Genomic DNA, 26,390 nt, shown 5'->3' with positions numbered 1-26,390 from the left:
AAAAGAAGCAGTGAGAGGCAAAAAGGCATCCTTTAAAAAGTGGAAGTTAAATCCTAGTGAGGAAAATAGAAAGGACCATAAACACTGGAAAATGAAGTGTAAAAATACAATTAGGAAGGCCAAAAAAGAATTTGAGGAACAGTTAGCCAAAGACTCAAAGTAATAGCAAATTTTTTTTAAGTACATCAGAAGCAGGAAGCCTGCTAAACAACCAGTGGGGCCACTGGACGATTGAAGTGCTAAAGGAGCACTCAAGGATGACAAGGCCATTGCAGAGAAACTACATGAATTTTTTGCACTGGTCTTCACTGTTGAGGATGTGAGGGAGATTCCCAAACCTGAGCCATTCTTTTTAGGTGACAGAACTGAGGAAGTGTCCCAGATTGAGGTATCATTAGAGAAGGTTTTGGACCAAATAAATAAATTAAACAGCAATAAGATGGTATTCACCCTAGAGTTCTGAAGGAACTCAAATGTGAAATTGCAGAACTACTAACATTAGTCTGTAACCTACCACTTAAATCACTTAAATTCTGTACCAGATGACTGGAGGATAGCTAATGTGATGCCAACTTTTAAAAAGGGCTCCAGAGGTGATCCCAGCAATTACAAGCCTGTAAGCCTGACCAGTACTGGGCAAACTGGTTGAAGCTATAATAAAGAACAATATTGTCAGACCTACAGATGAACATAATTTGTCAAGGAAGAGTCAACATAGTTTTAGTAAAGGGAAATCATGCCTCACCAATCTACTAGAATTCTTTGAGGGGGACAACAAGCATGTGGGCCAAGGGGATCCAGCGGATATAGTGTACTTAGATTTTCAGAAAGCCTTTGACAAGATCCCTCACCAAACGCTCTTAAGCAAAGTAAACTGTCATGAGATAAGAGGGAAGGTCCTCTCATGGATTGGTAACTGGTTAAAAGATAGGAAACAAAGGGTAAGTATAGATGGTCAGTTTTCAGAATGGAGAGAAGTAAATAGTGGTGTTCCCCGGGAGTCTGTTCTGGGACCAGTCCTATTCAACATATTCATAAATGATCTGGAAAAAGGGGTAAACAGTGAGGTGGCAAAATTTGCAGATGATACAAAACTACTCAAGATAGTTAAGACCCAGGCAGACTGCGAAGAGCTACAAAAGTCTCTCTCAAAACTGGATGACTGGGCAACAAAATGGCAGATGAAATTTAATGTTGATAATTGCAAAGTAATGCACATTGGAAAGCATAATCCCAACTATACATATAAAATGATGGGGTCTAAATTAGGTGTTACCACTCAAGAAAGAGCTCTTGGAGTCACTGTGGATAGTTCTCTGAAAACATCCACTCAATGTGCAGCAGCAATCAAAAAAGTGAACAGAATGCTGGGAATAATTAAGAAAGGGATAGATAATAGGACAGAAAATATCATGTTGCTTCTATATAAATCCATGGTACACCCACATCTTGAATACTGTGTGCAGATGTGGTCACTCCATCTCAAAAAAGATATATTGGAATTGGAAAAGGTTCAGAAAAGGGCAACAAAAATGATTAGCGATATGGAATGGCTTCCGTATGAGGAGAGATTAATAAGACTGGGACTTTTCAGCTTGGAAAAGAGACCGCTAAGGGGAGATATGATAGAGGTCTATAAAATCATGACTAGTGTAGAGAAAGTAGATAAGGAAGTGTTGTTTACTACTTATCATAACACAAGAACTAGGGGAGTCACCAAATGAAATTAATAGGCAGCAGGTTTAAAACAAATAAAAGGAAGTATTTCTTCACGCAATGCACCATCAACCTGTGAAACTCCTTGCCAGAGGATGTTGTGAAGGCCAAGACCATAACAGGGTTCAGAAAAGAACTAGATAAATTCATGGAGGATAGATCCATCAATGGCTATTAGCCAGGATGGGCAGGAATGGTATCCCTAGCCTCTGTTTGCCAGAAGCTGGGAATGAGCGACAGGGGATGGATCACTTGATGATTACCCATTCTGTTCATTCCCTCTGGGGCACCTGGCACTGGCCACTGTCGGAAGACAGGATACTGGGCTAGATGGACCAGTAGGTGCAGTTCTTATGTTCTTTTGAAAACCTCCAGTGAAGGAGCTTCCACAGCCTCCCTAGGCAGTCTGTTCCATTGTTCTGCTGTTCTTTCAATTAGGACATTTTTCCTGAGATTTAATCTGCTCTGCTGTAGTTTGAACCCACTGCCTCTTGTCCTGCTCCCTGTGGCAAGAGAGAACAACTTTTGTCCATCTTTTTTTTCTGGCAGCCTTTCAAGTATTTGAAGACTCCTATCATGTCCCCCCTAAATCTCCTCTTTCCAAACTAACCATACCCAGTTCCTGCAGCCTTTGCTCATATGGCTTGCATTCCATCCCTTTGATCATCATTGTTGCTCGCCTCTGGATCCTTTCCGGTTTCTCTACATCCTTTCTATATATGGTGACCAAAACTGGACACTACTCCAGCTGAGGCCTAACCAGTGCTGACTTGCGTGGTACTGTCACCTCCTTTGACTTGCATACTATTCTTCTGTTAATGCAAACTAAAGTTGCATTTGCTTTTTTTAGAACAGCATCACATTGCTGACTTACGTTGAGGTTGTGATCCACCACAACTCCCAGATCCTTCTCAGCAGTGCAGCTGCCAAGCCAGTTATCCCCCATTTTGTATTTCTGCATTTGGTTTTTCTTCCATAAGTGTAGCACTTTACATTTGTTTTTGTTGAATTTCATTTTGTTGTCTATAGTCCAGTTCTCCAATTTATCAAGATGCCTCTGAATTTTAGCTTTATCCTCCGAAGTGTTGGCAACCCCCCAGCCTTCTGTCATCTGAAAATTTGATTAGTATTCTCTCTATTCCTACATCCACGTCATTAATAAAGATGTTTAACAACACTGGACCCAGAACAGATTCCTGTGGAACCCCACTTGAGTCCTCTCTCCAATCTGACATCATTCCATTAGTAGTTACATGATTGGTTAAACAACTGCAAAAAGTATCCACTTAATGGTAGTTCTGCTAAGCCCACATTTCTCCAGCTTACCTATCAGAATGTCATGTGGGCCTGTGTCAAAAGCCTTGCTGAAATCATGGTATACATAAAATACCTGATTTTCCCCTATATATGTCTTGTGTAACAAAGAAGATGAGGGGTCTTATAGACAGCAGCGTACTTTACTACACATCCCTACAGCAAGTTCCTCCTGTGGAAAATGTGATCATGTAATTAAACACTGTATCAAAAAATGCAGTGAACGGGGGGCTGAATAAAGATTGCTCACGCAGCCTTAATTCTGGCATTTCCTCATTTTTGAGTTCTTGGCCCTGCACCTTAATGATGGTCTTTTAACGTGTGTGCGTGTGTGTGTGTGTGAGAGAGAGAGAATACAGTAGACCCTCAGAGTTAAGAACACTAGAGTTATGAACTGACCAGTCAACCACAACTTCATTTGGAACTGAAAGTTCACAATCAGGCATCAGCAGTGCCCCCACCCGCTGCTCCACCCCAACAAAAGAGAGCAAGTACAGTGCTGTGTTAAACATAAACTACTAAAAAAGAAAAGCAGCATTTTTCTTCTGCATAGTAAAGTTTCAAAGTTCAGTTGTAAACTTTTGAAAGAACAACCATAACATTTTGTTCAATTCAGTTACGAACAACTTCCATTCCTGAGGTGTTTGTAACTCTGAGGTTCTACAATATAATGATGGAGAACTTCTGCTCCCTTCATTTAGAGTGGCATCATGTTTCTGGGTAGCCATGTTGATCACAGAGGAACCGGAGCATTTGGTATATGAGTCCTCAGGGGACACATCAGCTTTTCCACTCTCAGCTGGTTTCTGAAACCTTCATTTCTAGAAAGATGTTATTTAATGTACTGAGGTGAAAGTTCAGTTCTCACGTTCCTGTATGGACAGGAGAATTCAATACCCCTTACTGAGGGGGACATGACTCCCGGGGGCTCATCCCACTAAAGAATCAGGCTACAGGGTGAATTTTTTTCACTGGCAAAGCCAATGGCTGTATTATTGTGTGTCAGTGTGGAGTAGCACTTTTATTTATGGCATATGGGTTTAAATCTTTGTTCATAAAGCCAGCAGCTTGTGCTTTTCAATGTCAGCGTGGACACTGAACTAATCAGAAAGGGGAGCCGGGAAAGTGTGGAGAACCATATAAGAGGAGTATGTGAGAACATAATGTTAAAGAAAAAAACACCATTTGCTGTCAGTTAAGTCTTTCCATTAGTTACCTTTACCATTATGGATTCATTTTAAGATTCAGACTTCAACATACATAACTTTAAATCACTAACATCCTTCATGGCTCTGTGATTTGCTGGTTCCATATGTAGCCTCTTGGCCCAGTTAGTTGGCTCTGATTCAATTCTTGTTCTTCCTTTGGGTGAAAGATTTCTTTCTTGGTGGGGGGAAGTAGAGGAGGGGGAGAAGAGGGATAGTAAGAGGGTAGAAAGAGTGAAAGAAGAGGAATGAGAGAAAAAAAAAGGGGGGAAGAGAAATTGGGAGAGAGAAAAGAACAAGAAAAAGAGACAGAAATAGAAGCATGACTGAGATGAGGGACAGAGGGAAGAGAAAGAGGGATATCAAATACAAAAAGAGAGACTGAGAAAGAAAGATGGAGAGAAAGAAGAAGGAAGAACAGAGCTTTACTATGACCAGTCATTTCCACCTTCGTGCTCATGGTAACACCACATCTGAGGTGAAATAAAAGTGAGGGCTAATTCTGCCCAGTTGGCCTACTTTCAAGCTGTCGGCCTGGGCCCGGGGCCTAAAATGTCACTAGCACGCCGCTATTCTTTCTATTTCAAGTTTGCTGAACTTTAATTAAGCTCACTGCACATTCGCTTGGGGTCTGGTCTGACAGCTGCATTGAATTTTGGTTCATTGCATGATTTATCAGGGCCGCTGATGTTCACCCGGGTGATTTAGTGCTGCAAAAATACCTTGGAATGCAACACAAAGCAATATCTGCATTATTAATAATAATAATAATAAAGATAAATGTCCCTCTCCAGAGCTTTCGATGGCCATGCCACTCAATTTAACATTTTAACAGTGGCATGTGGCCTCTCCGTGGCACCTGGTTATGTCTGATGGATTCGAGCAGGCAAAGAAAAGATTATTTGTCAAATGCTCAGTTTTAACTGTGCGCTGTTTCGAAAGCTCTAGGTCTGAGCAGCGTGAGCCGCATTCCTGTCCCTGACATTGAACGAGACTGAACTTTGTCACGTTATTAAGCTGTCAGCAGGACCGGGGCATTATTTAGATTTCTGGTGGGAACTCCTTGCATATGCTCGGGGTGCTCTAGTGGGATTATATCAACGCCATTGTAAAACACACGCAAATGAGCTGTGCTGTAATTACCACATGAAGACCTCGCTCAGCTAGGCTAATCAGAGGAGAATGGAAATACCAGATAAACACTATTGTGGTGCTGGCATGTTCATTCCAGGACAACAACACAATCACTTCACTTGAGGACAGGCCTGATTCTGCTACTCCTTGGGCAGCCAAAGCTCCTATTCAACCTATGGTCGTCAAAAACCACTTTTATCGCACAGTAATGTGACACGGTGCTTGACAAACAGAGAGCAAGACACATTTCCTGCTCCAAATGGCTTACAGCCCTAGACAGATGGGACATGGGACACCTGTTTAGTGGAGAGGCTGTGTGTCCCTGTATGTTGGAAAGAGACCCAGAAAGGGGAAGCAAGACATTGCACAACATCACTGACATGAATCTTTCTTCTTGACCCTTTTGCCATCTGGTGGGTTTGTCAGAAATTACCAGCAAGAATATTGCATAAAAATTGCTCTTTGGGCCTCTTCTTTTTGTCAGTTGTAGGATTACACAGGATAAGCAAGATAATCTGAGGAAAAAATTGACAGTGGCTGCTGTGCTGAGAGCACTAAGATTTTGCTAATCATAATTATCTCCCCATTCCCTTATTCTCCCCTGTCTGTCTGTTGTATTCACCTGCTATCTCATCTCATTCTTAGACAGCAAGCTCTTGGGAGCAGGGGTGCTCTTTTCATCCTGTGTACAGTGCTTAGCACAATGGGGTCCTGACTGGGACCGTTAGGCCCTACAGTGTTTCTAATAATAATAAACAAAAGGCTCCTTCCCCAGAACTGCCAGCACTGCACACTAAGCCTGAGTTCGGAAAATCAAGCTGGGCTCTTTGCTTCTCGTGCCCCGACAGCATAATAAAGATTATGCTGACCGATTTCTTCCTTCAGTGATATCTGTAAAAATCCATGTTCTTCAAATTATTCCCCCTATGACACTAATGCCACCTCATTCCCCTCACTGGCTTTGTGCAGGTGCCCCTGATAAGCCCTGTCACTTGAGCTTAGTCAACAATTCGGTCAATGATGCACAAGAAGGAATAGAATGTAATGTCTTCTCTTTCAGCTTTTTAGCTCTGCAGGGCTAACCAAGATACAAAGTCGTAGACACTTACTTTTGTCACTGCAATCAGTAAATGTGACTCTGAGGAGAGTACTGAGGGGGTCTGGTGAGCATGACTAACCAGTGGGCTACTCTAAGCAATTATAATTAGAGCTAGTTCAAATTTATCACCCCCAAATTTTCCTTTTGGAAAATGAAGTTTCATTGAAATTGAAATTTGCCATGGGAAATTGGTGTGGGTTGGGGGTGGGGGTGGTGATGGGGAAAGGCCAATCAGGGGAATCGAAAGGAAATTTTCACTTTGACTCCACATTCTGAAATGAAACAATTTTTTGAATTAAAGACGTTTATTTGAAAGAAAACATTTGGCATGCTGAAATGTTTTGATTACAAATGTAGACTTTTTTCATTTTGACAATTTCAATTTGAAATTTTTAGAAATATATTGTTTGGCAAAAAAAAGTGCGATATTTTAACTTTTGGTTCACTTTGAAATGAAGAGTAATTGCAAAATGAAAATTGTTTTTCGAACAGCAGTAATCATAATTGTCATTGTAACCTTACTCTCCTCTGTCTGTCTGTTTTAGATATCTGCTGTTGTCCTCTTATGCTTAGATAGTCTCTACCCCGATGTGTTTAAAATCTTTCCTGTGTGTGTGTGTAAAAAGCTTAGAACCCTAGACTGGTCCTTAACTGGGGCCTCTTCATGCAACCATGATGCAAATAAGGTGGACTATAAGGTGGATAGAAAGCTGGCTAGATTGTCGGGCTCAACGGGTAGTGATCAATGGCTCCATGTCTAGTTGGCAGCCGGTATCAAGTGGAGTGCCCCAAGGGTCGGTCCTGGGGCTGGTTTTGTTCAATATCTTCATTAATGATCTGGAGGATAGTGTGGATTGCACCCTCAGCAAGTTTGCAGATGACACTAAACTGGGAGGAGAGGTAGATACGCTGGAGGGTAGGGATAGGATACAGAGGGACCTAGAGAAATTGGAGGATTGGGCCAAAAGAAATCTGATGAGGTTCAACAAGGACAAGTGCAGAGTCCTGCACTTAGGACGGAAGAATCCCATGCACCGCTATAGACTAGGGACCGAATGGTTTGTCAGCAGTTCTGCAGAAAAGGACCTAGGGGTTACAGTGGACGAGAAGCTGGATATGAGTCAAAAGTGTGCCCTTGTTGCCAAGAAGGCCAATGGCATTTTGGGATGTATACATAGGGGCATTGCCAGCAGATCAAGGGACGTGATTGTTCCCCTCTATTCGATACTGGTGAGGCCTCATCTGGAGTACTGTGTCCAGTTTTGGGCCCCATACTACAAGAAGAATGTGGAAAAATTGGAAAGAGTCCAGCAGAGGGCAACAAAAATGATTAGGGGACTGGAACACATGACTTATGAGGAGAGGCTGAGGGAACTGGGGATGTTTAGTCTACAGAAGAGAAGAATGAAGGGGGATTTGATAGCTGGTTTCAACTACCTGAAAGGGGGTTCCAAAGAAGATGGCTCTAGACTGTTCTCAGTGGTAGCAGATGAGAGAACAAGGAGTAATGGTCTCAAGTTGCAGTGGGGGAGGTTTAGGTTGGATATTAGGAAAAACTTTTTCACTAGGAGGGTGGTGAAACACTGGAATGCGTTACCTAGGGAGGTGGTGGAATCTCCTTCCTTAGAAGTTTTTAAGGTCAGGCTTGGCAAAGCCCTGGCTGGGATGATTTAATTGGGGATTGGTCCTGCTTTGAGCAGGGGGTTGGACTAGATGACCTCCTGAGGTCCCTTCCAACCCTGATATTCTATGATTCTAAGAAGGAAAAGAAGCCATGTTCACATAGTCACTGTTCAGTGTACAGCTGCACTTTACAAGGGGCAAAAAAGATTTAAAATGGGTTCCACCTATATGTCACTTTCAGGAAACAGTTAAAATTAATGAAAAGTACAAATGTGAAATATTGTATTGGAATATTGTATTCCCACTGGTAGAGATCAAAGGGGGGTGTTCCATTGAGGCTCACAGGATTTCTATATGGAAGCCCTACCAATACCAATGGAAGTTCTGTGCATAAATTCCCCAAGAATCTTTAGGACAATGGAAGAAGAAAAGGAGTACTTGTGGCACCTTAGAGACTAACCAATTTATTTGAGCATGAGCTTTCATCCGATGAAGTGAGCTGTAGCTCACGAAAGCTCATGCTCAAATAAATTGGTTAGTCTCTAAGGTGCCACAAGTACTCCTTTTCTTTTTAGGACAATGGAGTTCAGGATTTTTTTTTTTTGGCGACTCTTTCAGTCATAACGTAATAGAAATAATATTGAACTTTACAAAACTGCACATGATTTATAACAAGTGTGTATCAATGGCTGTGATCAGAAAGCAACTGAGACGATTCCAGCTAAAGGGAGGAGGAGAAGGGAAAAAATCACAGAAGGGGAAAATTGCAGCATTGATGCAGTAATCAGAGCTGCTGGGGCCTTCAAAGAAAACAGTAACAGGTGATCAAGTCCAGATGCTTCAGTGTGTGGTGCTAATTAACACCTTTTTTGCTAGTCTTAGGCCCTGACTCAGTTACACACTTAGGCCCATCCTTAACTATATATAGTGTCAGGTTTCAGAGTGACAGCCGTGTTAGTCTGTATTCGCAAAAAGAAAAGGAGTACTTGTGGCACCTTAGAGACTAACCAATTTATTTGAGCATAAGCTTTCGTGAGCTACAGCTCACTTCATCGGATGCATACTGTGGAAAGTACAGAAGATCTTTTTATACACACAAACCATGAAAAAATGGGTGTTTACCACTACAAAATGTTTTCTCTCCCCCCACCCCACTCTCCTGCTGGTAATAGCTTATCTAAAGTGATCACTCTCCTTACAATGTGTATGATAATCAAGGTGGGCCATTTCCAGCACAAATCCAGGGTTTAACAAGAACGTCTGGGGGGGGAGGGTAGGAAAAAACAAGGGGAAATAGGTTACCTAAGGTGCCACAAGTACTCCTTTTCTTTTTGCAAATACAGACTAACACGGCTGTTACTCTGAAACTTGCATAATGACTTAGCCACTCCCAGTCTCTATTTAAGCCTCAGTTAATTGTATCCAATTTGCAAATGAATTCCGATTCAACAGTCTCTCGCTGGAGTCTGGTTTTGAAGTTTTTCTGTTGTAATATCACAACTTTCAGAACCACTAACCCAGGAACTTATCCTTGCAACAAAGCCCGTTGCCAACTGTGCCCACATATCTATTCAGGGGACACCATCACAGGGCCTAATAACATCAACCACACTATCAGAGGCTCGTTCACCTGCACATCCACCAATGTGATATATGCCATCATGTGCCAGCAATGCCCCTCTGCCATGTACATTGGTCAAACTGGACGGTCTCTACGTAAAAGAATAAATGGACACAAATCAGATGTCAGGAATTATAACATTCATAAACCAGTCGGAGAACACTTCAATCTCTCTGGTCACGCGATTACAGACATGAAAGTTGTGATATTACAATGGAAAAACTTCAAAACCAGACTCCAGCGAGAGATTGTTGAATTGGAATTAATTTGCAAATTGGATAAAATTAACTTAGGCTTGAATAGAGACTGGGAGTGGCTAAGTCATTATGCAAGGTAACCTATTTCCCCTTGTTTTTTCCTACCCCTCCCCCCACACCCTCCTCAGACGTTCTTGTTAAACCCTGGATTTGTGCTGGAAATGGCCCACCTTGATTATCATACACATTGTAAGGAGAGTGATCACTTTAGATAAGCTATTACCAGCAGGAGGGTGGGGTGGATGGAGAGAAAACCTTTTGTAGTGGTAAACACCCATTTTTTTCATGGTTTGTGTGTATAAAAAGATCTTCTATACTTTCCACAGTATGCATCCGATGAAGTGAGCTGTAGCTCACGAAAGCTTATGCTCAAATAAATTGGTTAGTCTCTAAGGAGCCACAAGTACTCCTTTTCTTTATAAATAGTGTGTTAAGTGTAAGTGCCTCAGTACTATAACAGCCAAACCACGGAGTCACAGACAGTCCCCTAGGGTACTCTACTATATCTCGCCATCCAGGTAAGTTTGCCTTTGTGATAGATGGTCCCTTACACCAAAAATCACAATAATATTCAGGTTACTCCCAGTCCCAAAGGACCAGTCACTTACCTCAGGTTAATTGCACCTTAGATCTCACACCAAAGACAAGACTTGTAGCCAATCCTATAAGAAACTATCTAAAGATTTATTATCTAGGAAAAGGAAATAAGAGAGGAGTTTACATGGTTAAAGCAGGTAAACAAACACAAATGAGATACAGACTTGCATCTCAAAAGGTAATAGAAGTTTCTATAATAAGCAAACTCTATATATCCCTTAGGGCTAACGCAGGCTAAACACTGGGGATCTCTGGCTTATACCTAAAAGATCCGTGCCCTCCCAGAGTCCAAGCAGCATAGAGATACAGATTCTCCTTGTCAGAGATTTTTATTCCCTTTCCCTCTTCTCTGAGCTCAGTTGATCAGATGAATTCACTTGCATGTCTCCTGTTCATCAGGTGGGGGTGGAAAGAATAATCACCAAAGTCTTTTTCCTCTGATGTTCCACAATAGTTTGTCTGGTGTCAGTGGGTCTTCTCAGTTTGGCAGGAACTAACACCTTCTGTTGGAAGCCAGCATTTCACACTAATTCATGTCTCTTTCCTGTCTGGTGGTTTACACAGTTACAGAGGGTTACAATGCTAACACTTAAATATTACCTTTATAGGGTTGCCAGTTTTGTAATATTTAAAAAACGGACACGCCAACAGGAGTGCTGGAACGTCCCCTGAAGCCCCACCTCTTTCCCTGAGGCCCTGCCCCACCCTTTCCCTCCGAGTTCCTGCCCCTGTTCGATTGTCTTTTCCCCCTTCACCCGTCGCTTGCTGCTCTTCCATTCTTTCCCCTGCCCCACACCCACCTGAATCAGGAGGGACTTGCTTGCAGAGCTGGGGCTGGAAGCTGCAGCTGCCTGACACAGGTAGGTGGAGGTCCTGGCTGAGTAGGGGCTGGCCTGGGTGATGATCTGATGCCTCCCTGCCCACAGTAACTGGACTTTTGGTGTCTGGTCAGTAGATCTGTCTGGACACCATCAGGTCCCCTTTTTGAACAGACTTTCTGATCAAAAACTGGGTGCCTGCCCCCCCCTTTCCTTATTATAGAGGATACTAACATTATATCTGAGATTAATGCATGCAGAAATTTATAAGTGTTTCATACAGTCTAAACACATTCTTATAAATCTAATACCTATGTTCACCATAGTAACACAGAGGTGAGCCAGCCTGGTTTCAGCTATGTATTTGTCAGTGTTCAGTTGAGACCAAAGGGCTTTGGCATGATCTGGCACCTTGTTTGCCAGTGTCACAGGCCCCTAGCTGGACACCCAAAAACCAAAGCACCCCAAATCATGAGTCACTTTTGGAAAATGTGGCCAGATCATTGATAGGATTTGGGGACAGTTCAGTACATGGGTTAACTACTGTTTTGTAATGTATTGTTGACTAATTATTTGTCTGGGTGCTTAGAGGGTCCTCATCATTGAATGTATTTGCCTCAGCAGTGGGACAGAAAAATAAATACTTTAATTAGCAGTGTGCCTGTGCATGGCATATTTTTATATTCTGAGAAAACAGATTTCCTGGCCAATTGCTTGGATTTTATTTGCTTTTATCCAAAATCACCAAGAAATTTAGTAAACGATGGCACAGTTTTTACCATTTCTTTTGTGACTGCAAAACAGAAGCATTAAATGGGAAACGTACATTTATTTTTCCATGGAGGGAGTTAGGAATTTCTCCTCAAAAAAGGAAAGGATTGCAACTTGTGAAAGTTAAGGCTTCCTGGGGCCTCAAGTTTTTACCAAGGATCTGCATTCACAGCTCTTCTCAAAATACACAGAACATTCATGTAATCAAATTATTCAATGTCATCATCAAAGAATTTTGGCCACTGACTTTCCTTTAATGATGGTTGAGAAGACTTAATGAAAGGAAAGATCTACATAGGTTTCTTTTTAGATTGGATGAAATCCCGCCCTTTTTTTCTCCAGTATTTCTGCTCAGAGAAAATTATAGACTCTGATGCCAGTGATGTGCTCTGTATGTTTTGTTTATTGCAGTGGTTTTAACTAGAACCACGGGTGATGGAGTATCATTATAAAATTCTTGATAGCCCTGATATATTTGTGCAAACATAGTTGTGGGCAATGGCAGAGATGATATTTTCTCCTCATTTTTGTTTATTTGTTCAGTAGTTCAGCTGCCTTACGCACAATACATAGCCTGCTTCTGATCTGCACTAAGGATCCTTTGTATCATTCAGGGTAATGCAAAGGAGTGGCTTTAAATTGTTATGGGAATCAGGCCCATTGTCATTCCTTTTGCGCTTCCATAATTCTGTTTCTTCCTCTTTCTTGTATTACATAGGACATAATTTTCAAAAGAGCTCAGGGTTGGATTTTCAGATGCTAACCACCCATGGCTCAGGCCAGATTTCCAAAAGAGCTGAGCTCCCGGTTAGGCACCTAAATGAGAGCCAGATATTTGAACAAGTTCCTTGCAGCCAGCAGCTCTCCATGTGTCACTTATGGGCCAGCTCTTCAAAAGAGCTCTGCTCTCAATGTGTTGAACCCTTTTGAAAATCTGGACACTTGGTCTCCGGCCTTAAGTGAAGCTGGGACTATGGTTTTTGTTGTTTTTTTTAAAATCTGGCCCCAAAGGCTCAATCCTGTTTACACTGATGTCTATGTGGACTGCGCATTGTTACTGTCTTCACAAGTTATTACAGTATTGTACACCAAGGAACAATGGCTCAACCATGCAAGGTGCCAAGGACCATGGTTTGACCCAGCAAAGCATGTAAGCATGCACGTAACTGTCAGTGTAGTCACATTGAAGTCAGTGGGATTATATATAAATTTAAAGTTAAGCATGGGCTTAAGTGCTTTTTGTGGGCAGGGATAGAGTAGTCAGCTCCTTGCAGGACCAGACTCCAAATTCTGCCGGCAGTTACATCCGGGGAACAACCCTGAAGTCAGAAGGCCAAATTCTGCCCAGATATAAACACGAAATGACTCTGTTCACTTCAGTGGAGTGTGTCAGCAATTGCAGTGGTGTACCTGAGTGGTTGGCCCTTGAGTGAAAGATGCACTCATCTAATTGGTAGCACAATGTGCCCAGTAGGAATTGCACCTGTTTGAGGGACTGGTCCATAGCCCATTCCAGTCAATGGGAAAACTCCCATTGACTTCGCTGGGCTTTGGAACAAGCTGTAAGTGAGAACAGACTTTGGCTAGGAGTTTTGCAGGTCAGTAAGGGGCACTGGGTAGGACTTGGCCCTAATATACCAGAGCTCTACAGGAACCCTGCTATATGGCACAAGGCAAAACTCTGCTTTCACTGGCACTGGTGGAGTTAATCTGGATTTTGGTCCCCAGTAGTATTCATTGCTTTACAACCCCTCCCCACCACCCACCCCGGCCAAATGTGCTAGTCACTTCAGAGTACAAGCAAGAAATCATGGCACCTGCTTTGAAGAGCTGCAATGTAAGGGCCAGATACTGTGAACACTTGGGAGTACTCATGTGCGTAAGGGTTTATAGGATTGGGTCCTAATTTCAGACCTGACCCAACAAAAGGGGATAGCAAAATGCTGGGCAGAGGAAGGACAGGGAGGCTACAGAAGCAATAAAATGACCAGTTACTCAGCAAAGACTTGGGCACCGCATGGTGGAGCTAAAAAGAACCAACTCAAGGATACATTTAGAAAAAATAAATAAATGTTTGGTTGACTTATTCCTTGTGGGTGTCGCATTAGGAATGAACATTGAAGAGAGACGTGAATGAGCAGAGTAGTGTCTTGAGAAGACTACAGTGGTTTGGACTATTTTGGTAGAACTGTGTTTGATGTTTTGTTTTTCACTAGGGGTGCTAGGGGATAACTCCACAGAGATACTTAGGTGTTGTAATGTTGATCATTGCCCTGGCTAACCCTTAGGTACCCTGCCACTTAGCGGAATCCACAGCCCCAAGTGAGGCACCCAGGCTCCCTGTATAATGCATGGGGAGAGTTAGGTGCCTAAGGAAGGGATCCTCCGAAGCCAGCAAGCAGAGAAAGGAGCTGCCTAAGCTAGCCAAGAGTGAAATGCAGAGGATAGTGGCAAGGTTTAGGGCCCAGATCCACAAAGCTATTTGGATACCTAGCTCCCATTGGTCTAGGCCTCTAGGCACCTGACTGACAGGACAGAGGAAAGTGCCTGGCTCTGCTCAGGATTCTCAGCCATGAGCCCTCTTCTGGAGTTAGGCATCTAAGTCAGGTCAGCCTTTGTGCTCCCAGACAAAACCCAGAGTTTGCTCATAAAAAAACAGACATAGACACCCACCCTAGCATAACCCATAACACATTGGTTAGGGCACTCACCTGGGATGTAGGAGAGCTAGATTCAAATCCTTGCTCAGCATGATTTGGAACAGGGACTTGAACCCAAATCCCAGATGAGTGCCTTCACCACCACGCTATAGAGCCAATCCCTCATTTTTCTCTGACCCACTGAATATTTACTTATTTATACAGAGTGGAGCAGCCTCAACAGGAGAGATTGAGACACCCACCCTAGAATACCCAGGGAACTAGCCATTGGGCTATAGCATCTCTCTCTCTCGCTTTGCAGAAAAGGATGGATCTGGCTTAGGCACCTAGCTCCAGCAGTGGGGTCACAGCTGAGACTCCCAAATGAAGGTCTACTCCTTCCTCCAGACTGTCATTCAGACATCTAGAGGCCCCGGTCAATGAAAGTTAGGAGCCTAAGTCCCACCCCTTTCCCCTGTATTTCACTCTCAGCTAGCTTAGGCGGTTCCCTACTCAGTTTGCTGGATTGTGAAAAGCCCTTTCTGTGCTTCTTAACTCTCCCCATCCATTGAATGGGGAGCCTGGACACCTAACTCACGGCTGAAAATTCCATTAGGCAGCCAGGCGCCTAGGAGTTAGGTATTGCAACACCGAGCATTGCAATGCCTAAGTATCTTTGTGAATCTAGCCCCAGATGTTTGAAGGCATTTAAATCAATGGGAGTTAGGCACCGAAACTGTTATAAAATCCCACTAGGCACTTATCTGCATCTTCAGGAACCCAAGTTCCTTTAAAAATCCTGGTCAAGTCAATGGAAAGAGTCTCCATTGACTTCTATGGGCTTTGAATCTGGCCCATAAATAATCCCACTGAGGTCAATGGAAGTACTCACAAGTTTAAAGTTAGACACATACTTAAGTACTTTGCTGAATCAGGACCTATAATGCTACGCTTTTTCCCTTTCTATCTTACTCTCTTTTTTGTGTGTCTCCTTTTCTCTTTCCTTTCGCTGCCCACAAAATATTCCCATCTCCTCTCTTCTCTTCTGTTTCCTGCTCTGTGCTTTGACAGGGAATGCATACATATTTCATGAACATGAAAATCATGTACATGTGTTGCTCCTACCAGGATGAGCCCTTTTTGTATTGGAAACATCATCACATATTAGAGAAGGAGCAGCACAAAAGTTTATTATTAATAGTAACTCCTAATATTTGGCAGTGGATGTTCAAAATCTTTGAATACAGGGAACATTTAATTCATTATGACAGCCTCCAACCAGCCCATGTTAAGAATCCAACTTACAATATGTTGCAGGATATCTGTTCTGAGGGCACCTCTTTGTTATTTTAAGGGATTGTTTTCTGTTCCAACATTCTAAGACAAGAGAGGGGAAGTTAAGATTCCAATAAATTTGCAATAGTTTTGTAGCTGTCTCTTATCAGAGTAAGGATAGAGAATTGTCAGCTCCTGAGATTTCTGGTTCCAGGATTCCATGACGAGTTACCAATTCAACCGAAAGGTGTTAACAGGACAGAAAAAACCTCACATGGACTTTATTCAATGGAAAAACAACAATGAAACACAGGAAACTGAACAGAAAAATATGAAAACTAGGGGAAGAGATTATTCAAAATCCAAGGGGAAAGGGAGGAAGTAGTTTCCTTTGGTAGCTGTTCCAGCAGAGTCCAACCAGTGAATGGGCCATGGACTTAACTTTTCTCTTACTTTGGCACTGAACACTAAAACTGAACAGATGTTTACCTATATTATTGTTTGTTTTCTAATCTCTAGGCACACTGTGTAAATAAAAACTAGTTCCCATATAGCACTTTTCGTTACCTCCCTTTTAAAATGTTTAAGATGGATGATCTGTATCCCTGTTTGAAAGCTAAGAAGACTGATGAGCAGAAAAACATTAAGTGACACAGCAGGCCAGCAGGGCAAGGAATCGAACCCATGATGCCTGACTCCCTGGGTAGTAGCCTAGCCACTGGACAATGCTGCCTCCCTTAATGCAGTAAGATCATTAAGAGGCATATAGTATACATGGAAAAAGCTATAAAATCATTGGTAGTGTGACCTTTATGGTGTGGCTTGGCTAAGAGCTTGTCTAAATACATAATTTGCAGCTGTTTAGTTTAATTGATGCAACTTTGTGCATGGGCAGCCTGGCATTAGTTTAAACCCAGTTAACATTGGTTTAGCTTGAGGCCAAGCTAAACCAATGTCAGAGTATCCACACTTAAAGTTGCACCAGTTTCATTAAATTGGTTAAACATCATACCTTTCTTTAAACTGGAATAACTGTTCATAGCCCTGGCCCAATGGAATGTGTCATGTCACTTTAGAATTTGCATTTCAGTTCCAGTTATGGATGTTGACTAGATGGGGTCAAAAAAGGAGGAACAATTTTTGCAAAAATGCTATGAAAAATTGATCTCTTTTGGTCTCCCTAAATGTGGAACATTTTAACCAGCTCTGATGTTGACATTATTCTAGATTCACTTTCTTGGAGGAGGGAAATTAAGCCTTTGCACTAATATCCAAGGGAAAACTGAGTACTAACACTGTAACAGGAAGGGGAGGTACATGGAAGTGGATGTCTTGGGGGTGCATAATTCAAAGCCTTTCTCTCCTGGATCATAGTTCTAATTCCAACCCAGCTCTGTAATGACTAGCATTCACTGTAGACTGATGGTTATTCATTCAGTCGATATGAAATAAACTGCTGTTAATAGCTAATACACAGTGGAGCCTCCAAAGGAAGTCTGAGTGTTTTCTGTGTCTCCACTCCTCTGTAGAATGTACCACTCATAACATGACTAAGAGAGGACTTTCCTTTCAAAGCCAGCCTGTGCTAGGTAAAGGTGGTGCAGCCTTGCCCATCACCCTTTGTGTGAATGAAATAGCTTGTTTCTTATCTGTCTGTGGGGGTGAGTTAGCCACTCTTCCAGCTTGTTTGGAAGCTAGGAGCTTGTTAGCTTGGAAGGAGGTAGAAAAATTTTCTGTGTTAAAACTCCTCTATTTCACTTGTTCTTAAAATCTTCTATCTATATATGATTTCAAGTGCTTTCCAATCTTCACCATGTTTATTATACAAGTAACTGAGTCTGTCTGGCATGGTCATCATAGATTCCAAAGCCAGAAGGGACCATTATGATCATCTAGTGTGATGTCCTGTACAACGCTGGCCACAGAACTTCCCCAAAACAATTCCTAGAGCAGATCTTTTAGAAAAACACCCCATCTTGATTTGAAAATTGTCAGTGATGGAAAATCTACCATGACCCTTGGTAAGTTGTTCCAGTGATTAATTACCCTCACTGTCAAATTTATGCCTTATTTCAGTCTGAATTTGTCTAGCTTCAACTTCCAGCCACTGGATTGTGTTATACCTTTGTCTGCTAGATTAAAGGCCTCATTATTAAATATTTGTTCCCCATGTAGTTACTTAGACTGTCATCAAGTCACCCCTTAACCTTCTCTTTGTTAAGCTAAACAGATTGAGCTCCTTGAGTCTTTCACTATAAGGCATGTTTTCTAATCCTTTAATCATTTTTGGGGCTCTATGCTGAACCCTCTCCAATTTATCAGCATCCTTCTTGAATTGTGGGCACCAGAACTGGGCACAGGATTCCAGAGTGGTTGCTCCGGTGCCAAATACAGAGGTTAAATAATCTCTCTCTCTCTCTCTCTCTCTCTCTCTCTCTCTCTCTCTCCTTACTCAGGATTCCCCAGTTTATGCATCCCAGGATTGCACTAGCTCTTTTGGCCAGTGTCGCATTGGGAACTCTTGTTCAATTGAACATAGCACCAGTTGCTGACAGCAGTTCCTTCAATGGCACCGTCCTGCCTCTAATGGAAATATACTTGGAGAGGCTTGAGTTAAAGGGAAAGTTTGTTTTTCCTGATTCGGGGTGGGAGGGATTGATGGGACTAATAATGTTGTTCTGACTTGAAAGCTAAGTCACTGGAAATAGGCACTAAGGAGAGTGATTCTCCACTCCTTTGCACCAGGCTTGATCACTTACACCTGTGAAAAGTGAGTGTAAGAATGCTACCCAATCAGAATGGTGCCACCCACTCAGCTCAGGAGTAAATTACTAGCAAGGTGCAAGGCAATAGAGAATCAGGCCCAGGCAATTTGCAAGAGAGAATTCTGGGATAGTACTAATTTATAAAATGGAAGGAGTTACCCACTTCTTTCATTCCTAGCCCGATTGCCTTAGGGAGAAGTTACCCGAATAGTTAGGACCTGACTTTTGCTGCCATTTTGAGTCATTGCTTTCTGTGTCTTAAGTTAGTCTCTAAGGTGCCACAAGTACTCCTTTTCTTTTTGTTATTTTGTAGTTGCACATTGACTCTCTCTTTGTACCTAGTGCAAAGCTGTTTCCTTCAAGATGGCTCTACAGCATAAAATCACTGCCATAAATCAGTTGTCAGACTTAGAAGAGAGGCTATAGATTGAAAGGGGAGAATATACCCCCTTAGCCCAACGGATAGAATTGAGGCACATGGGTAAGTCAGGGTAAGGATAGGTTGACTCTGCTGTTAGAGTTTTGTGGCTAGACAGAAGGTTTCAGTCCTCAGAGCTTCTGCCAGTCAGAACTATGTTAATTAATTAATTAATTAAATACATACATACATAAAATAAGAGCTGGTTTTATATATACTAGCCAATGAATGGCTGAGTCACTTGTGAATTATAAAAAAAAAAATCTACCACTTGTGAACAGTGAAACAAACCATGCATCATTATTGTGTTGTTTTTGAGAATCAGCAATGGGCTCAAAGATCCAAAGATATTTTTCTTACTAAAGGCACCTATAATCTAGTGCATAAACAGACAAAACTGTCCAGGCACATCTAGCACAAGTTAGATGAATAAAATATACTGACCTCTTCAGGTCCCCCACATTTCTATGAGTCTATGATATGGACTTGGTGTATGTATAAATATACAGGGCTTTGATTACCTGTATATTATACAGCAAGAGACATTCTCCCTATCCTATCCCTATCCAGGTGCTTTCCTTCAGCTCTCCTCTCGGCTTATTTCTTACCTTGAAATCTGAAGTTACCCAGTGGCCCACCAACCTACCCTAGTGCAGATTAATAGATTTTAAGAGCAGAAGGACCATTAGATCATTTTGCCTGATCTCATGTATAACGAAGGTTGAGGCCCCTTTCTCCATCCAATACTCTGTGGAGAACATTTAGCTGCACTGAGGGATTAGAAAGAAACTTCCCCTATGGGTACTTTTTCCACAGTTGTCCACTTCAGGGTACTTGCACCTTTCTTTGAAGCATCTGGTGCTGACCACTGTCACAGACAGGATACCGGACTAGATGAATAACTATTTTCACCGAATATGGTAATTCTTACAGTTCTGTGAGTTGGTAATTGCCCATATAAACAGAGCTACTGTGAAGGAATCCATAATTGATGTCACATTTGCTCTACCATCGGTCTAGACACATTTGTCTAAATTATTGTTTTTAGAAAGAAATGAAAATATAAAAAATGTCAGTCACCAGTATACAGGGAGTAGAGAATAAATACAGCCTGGCAGTTTCTTTTGCCTTTGATCTCTTTTGTTACATTCCTAGTTGTCTTCTATGGGTCTTAGGCATAGATCTGTTTGAGTGGTTTCCACACATTTCTTTCACCCTCTTGGGCCTTAGATTGTGCTGTCCTGTGTGGATTCACACAAGTGAAAAAAATGTTAGAGTTCTGCAGAAAACTCAACAAAAAAGCCACAGAATTCAGAGTCCTGGAGAAATTCCCCTCGTTGTGTTGTGCTTTACTTGTCCAGATCATGCTACTGCTTTATATTTATGTAGTCTCTCCCAGACAGCAGGCTTTCTAATCATGTCCCTCTACAAACTGTACATGCATATAGGAGTCACTTCATTCACCTCTGAAATCCAGCCGCCATGGAGTGGAATGCAGTGCCTGGTTAAGAATGCTCAGTAACAATACACAGCAGTTTATGACAGGAAGTGAAGAATGGAGTATCCAATTGCTCAGTCCAGCTGTAGGGGGAATTTAACTGAGCAGAATGAAGTTATCCCAACCTAGAACAGAGGAAGTTAAAGATTAACTTTTCTGAAGCTCCCCCTATAGAAGACTATATAATCTATAACTGCCCAGTATCATTATTTACCAGTGATCATTTTGTTTTGCTTTACTTGCAGACAGGTCCAATATATTCTGATTGCCAGTGAATTTTTAGATCTATGCACAACTTGATAGTTTTGGTTTGCTTGGGTTTTGATTTATGAGTTTTTGTTTAATTTTAAGTTTCACATTCATTCTAATCTGGTATATTGAAGGTGAAATTTAAAGCTGAAACTGGCAAATGTCTGTGCTTTACATCTGAGATCACAAGGATTCTTTTGGCCCCAAAAAATTGAGTCTCTCACTCCAAACTCCAGATCCTCATCCAAACTCCACAGCTGGTTCCTATCACCATAAAGGGCCAAATTAAGTATTATTCACATAGCTGCATAGATTCATGGAATTTTTTTTAAGTCGAGATGGGACCATTATGATCATTTGTTTGACCTCCTGCATAACTTCTGGCTGAGCTAAAGCACATCTTTTAGAAAGGCATTCAGTCTTGATGTAAGGACTTAGAGTAATGAAGAATCTACCACATCCCTTAATAAGCTGTTCCAATGGTTAATTAGCTTTACTGGTAAAAAATGTGCATCTTATTTTCATTTGAATGTGTCTAGCTTCATCTTGCAGCCATTGGATCTTGTTATGCCTTTGTCTGCTATTTTAAAGAGCTTCTTAGTATCAGAAATAGACTGAACTTCTTAAGTCTTTCACTGTCAAGTTTGTTTATCAGACCTCCAATCATTCTTCAGGCTCTTTTCTGAACCTTCTCCGGTTCTTCAGCATCCTTTAAAAAGAGCTAGACACACTGTTCTAGGAATGGTCTCACCAAAGCTGTATGCAGAGGTAATATGACTTCCCTATTCCTACTCGATATTCCCCTCTTTATACACCATGGGATTACTTTAGCCCTCTTAGCCACAGCATCACCCTGAGAGCTCATGTTCAATTGCTTATCCACCATAACTCCTAAGTCCTTTTCAGGAAAACTGCTTTCCAGGATACAATCCCCTGTCCTGCATATATGTCCTACATTTTTTTTTTGTTTCTAAGTGTACGACCTTGCACTTGGTTGTATTAAAACACGTGATGTTGGTTTGAAACCAGTTTACCAAGAGATCCAAATCAATCTGTGTGAATGACACATTCTCATTATATCAGTCCACCAAACTTTGTTCTCTGCAAACTTTGCCAGCGATAATTTTACATTTAGCTGTTCAGTGTTTTCTGTAGCTTTCTGGAAAAAGATGAGTTTAGCATGAGTTGAAAATCCTTCCCTTACAGCTCTTGTCTGCCTATCTGTCATAAGAACATAAGAATGGCCATACTGGGTCAGACCAAAGGTCCATCTAGCCCAGTATCCGGTCTTCCAACAATGTCCAATGGCAGGTGCCCCAAAGGGAATGAACGAACAGGTTGTCATCAAGTGATCCATCCCCTGTTGCCCATTCCCAGCTTCTGGCAAACAGAGGCTAAGGGCACCATCCCTGCCCATCCTGGCTAATAGCCATTGATGGACCTATCCTTCATGAAGGAAACTAGTTCTTTTTTGAACCTTATTATAGTCTTGGCCTTCACAACATCCTCTGGCAAAGAGTTCCACAGGTTGACTATGCACTGTGTGAAGAAATACTTCTTTTGTTTGTTTTAAACCTGCTGCCTATTCATTTCATTTGGTGACCCCTAATTCTTGTGCTATGAGAATAAGTAGATAACGCTTCCTTATTTACTTTCTCCACACCTGTCATGATTTTATAGACATCTATCAGATCCCCCTCCCCTTAGTAGTCTCTTTTCCAAGCTGAAAAGTCCCACTCTTTTTAATTTCTCCTCATATGGAAGCTGTTCCATACCCCTAATCATTTGTGTTGCCCTTTTCTAAACCTTTTCCAGTTCCAGTGTTTCTATTTTGAGATGGGGGGACCACGTCTGCATGCAGTATTCAAGATATGGGTGTACCATGGATTTATATAGAGGCAATATGATACTTTCTGTCTTATTATCTACCCCTTTCTTAAAGATTCCCAACATTCTGTTCGCTTTTTTGACTGCCGCTGCACATTGAGTGGATGTTTTCATAGAACTATCCACAATGACTCCAAGATCTTTCTTGTGTGGTAACAGCTAATTTAGACCTCATCATTTTATGTGTATATTTGGAATTATGTTTTCTAATGAGCATTACTTTGCATTTATCAACATTTAAATTTCATCTGCCATTTTGTTGCCCCGTCACCCAGTTTTGTGAGATCCTTTTGTAGCTCTTCATAGTCTTGCTTGGGACTTAGCTATCTTGAGCAGTTTTTTATCACCTGCAAATTTTGCCACCTCACTGTTTACCCCTTTTTCCAGATCATTTATGAATGTGTTGAATAGGACTGGTCCCAGTACAGACCCCTGAAGGCCACTACTATTTATCTCTCTCCATTCTGAAAACTGATTATTTATTCCTACCCTTTGTTTCCTATCTTTTAACCAGTTACGAATCCATGAGCGGACCTTCCCTCTTATCTCATGACAGCTTACTTTGCTTAAGAGCCTTTGGTGAGGGACCTTGTCAAAGGCTTTCTGAAAATCTAAGTACACTATCTCCACTGGATCACCCTTGTCCACATGCTTGTTGACCCCATCAAAGAATTCTGGTATAATTCCAAAGTGCCTATCACTATGATATCAAGATAAGGTACTTTTTTCTGGAAATAGAAAAGGAAAGGCTTTTCCCCTTCTTACCTGTCTGATCCATCCATCAATGTACTTACATCACACTCATCATTGTAATTCTCAGTGTTTAAAGATTATAACTAGCACACTATAATAGATGATCATTTACACTTGCTCTAGTTTCACCCCTTACTTCTACCAAGGTGGTGCTGGTAGGACACTAATGGCAGGATTTTCCAAAGCTCTCCCCCTTTGCCTAAGTCTCCTCCCATTGATGACAATGGTAAAGCTCTCACTGACTTTAGAGGGAGCAGACTCAGGCTGACACTGAATGCTTTTGGAAATCCCACCTTAAGAGGCCTATGAGATAAATCCTCATTTTAGACTTTAAGCAACATATTTCCACCCCTTACCCTGCTTCAGGGTGAATGCCACTAATCCTAGTATCTCCTGCTGTCTTCTTTACAATGAGAGATTGTGGCTAGCCTGGCTCCTTGAATTTTATAAACTACTGTTCCAATCCACAGGCTACTGTTCTCTATATTGAATTGTGTTTTTTTGGGATCAATAAACAGCTGCAAAGTCAAATTAGTGCTGTTTACTGTCGAATTAACATGGAAAGTGATACTTTCTGTGCTTTGTTTATAGCTCCTGTACAGCCTGCCCAGGCCCTGGGGTGACGAAATGAGAACGGACAGCTCCCAATGGTAGATGCTCTTTTAGATCAAACAGCAGGAAAATTTTGTTTGTCTTATAAACTAAACAGTATCTTTTCAGGTTCATGTGCTCGGAATAACAGCGATTATATTTCACCAGCTGTTTTTCATTTCATTGCTAATTGTATGTCTCGTTCTTCAACTGACTCGCAGGCCATTGTCCCCTTGCTGATGTTGATTTAGGGAAAGAGAGAGAGAGTCTATTGTGTGTGCATGTGTTTGTAAGGAGAGTGGGGAGATGTCTAAGTGGCTAAAAGAAAGAGAGTGGCTTATACTCATCAGTCTGCGGTACACCAAGCTTCTGAAGACATTCCCTAGCTTTTCAACACTGTCTCTTCATTTCATTCTGGGGGATATAATGTAAGAAGGATCCCAAACACATGCTTGTGACAGCTATGAAATGCTAGCTAGGTCCTAGTTCTGGGTGACTTTTCTAAATGAGCCTAGCGCTGTGACCCAAGGGATACAAAACCATTGTTTTATGTCAAATTTGTAAGATTTCTAAATTTTGCATGAAAAAACTGTTTTTTAATCAGCATTTCAGTTAATTTGAAAACTAGAGATACTGTTCAGCGTGGAAAACACGACCTTTCACCTTTACGTGGGTCAATTTTTCAGGGACCCAGGCAACTGTGGGAACAGTGTTTCCTGCTCCCACTTTTGGCTTCGTGTCCTCTTCCATTCTGTTCTATATATCAGGAATGCCTTTTTTTATCCCTATGCACTAGGCTCTCTTCATTCATTCAGCAGGCTCTTCATTCCATCCCCTCCCCATTAAAATATCTCCTGCACTTACTTCTTATGCGCACACATTCTGACAGTAAAAACTGTCATCACCCAAAGAAATACACAGTGGTACAGCCTCAATTCTGCAAGAAGCTGCAAGTGCCTGTCCAGTCAGGGCTTCTAGGGTTGGGACCTAATGTAGCAGCATCCAGCAGCACTTATAGTGTTGCCTGCCTAGTGAGCTTGAACTCCTTGGGAACGTCTCCCTTTATGTGTCTGTAAGGGTCTAAATGAACGGAATGAATTCTCCCCTAACAGCTACCTGGGAGGGGGAAAGACTTCCGAAGCAAACTGTATTTACATGAACACACCTACTCTGCTGAGACATCCAGCAGACAGAGCGGTGTTGCTCAAAATTATGAACGTTGGCTGGTGTCGGGTTACAAATCACATTTGTACAAATCACATGAGGTTCAATAAGGATAAGTGCAGGGTCCTGCACTTAGGACAGAAGAACCCAATGCACAGCTACAGACTAGGGACCGAATGGCTAGGCAGCAGTTCTGCGGGAAAGGACCTAAGGGTGACAGTGAACGAGAAGCTGGATATGAGTCAGCAGTGTGCCCTTGTTGCCAAGAAGGCCAATGGCATTTTGGGATGTATAAGTAGGGGCATAGCGAGCAGATCGAGGGACGTGATCGTCCCCCTCTATTCGATATTTGTGAGGCCTCATCTGGAGTACTATGTCCAGTTTTGGGCCCCACACTACAAGAAGGATGTGGATAAATTGGAGAGAGTCCAGCGAAGGGCAACAAAAATGATTAGGGGTCTGGAACACATGACTTATGAAGAGAGGCTGAGGGAACTGGGATTGTTTAGTCTGCAGAAGAGAAGAATGAGGGGGGATTTGATAGCTGCTTTCAACTACCTGAGAGGTGGTTCCAGAGAGGATGGTTCTAGACTATTCTCAGTGGTAGAAGAGGACAGGACAAGGAGTAATGGTCTCAAGTTGCAGTGGGGAGGTTTAGGGTGGATATTAGGAAAAACTTTTTCACTAGGAGGGTGGTGAAACACTGGAATGCGTTACCTAGGGAGGTGGTAGAATCTCCTTCCTTAGAAGTTTTTAAGGTCAGGCTTGACAAAGCCTTGGCTGGGATGATTTAATTGGGGATCGGTCCTGCTTTGAGCAGGGGCTTGGACTAGATGACCTCCTGAGCTCCCTTCCAACCCTGATATTCTGTGATTCTATGATTAGTGCTGAACACAGGGGTAGTGGAATGCTGTTACCAATGTTGGCATTATTGTGAAGGGAAGCAGGACTGTGCTTAACCTGTCCCAAATGAGGGGGTCACCTGCAGCTGAAATG

This window comes from Lepidochelys kempii, chromosome 3 (assembly GCF_965140265.1).
Source record: "Lepidochelys kempii isolate rLepKem1 chromosome 3, rLepKem1.hap2, whole genome shotgun sequence".
NCBI classification, from domain to species: domain Eukaryota; kingdom Metazoa; phylum Chordata; order Testudines; family Cheloniidae; genus Lepidochelys; species Lepidochelys kempii.
Note: the sequence above shows the minus strand (reverse complement) of the source record.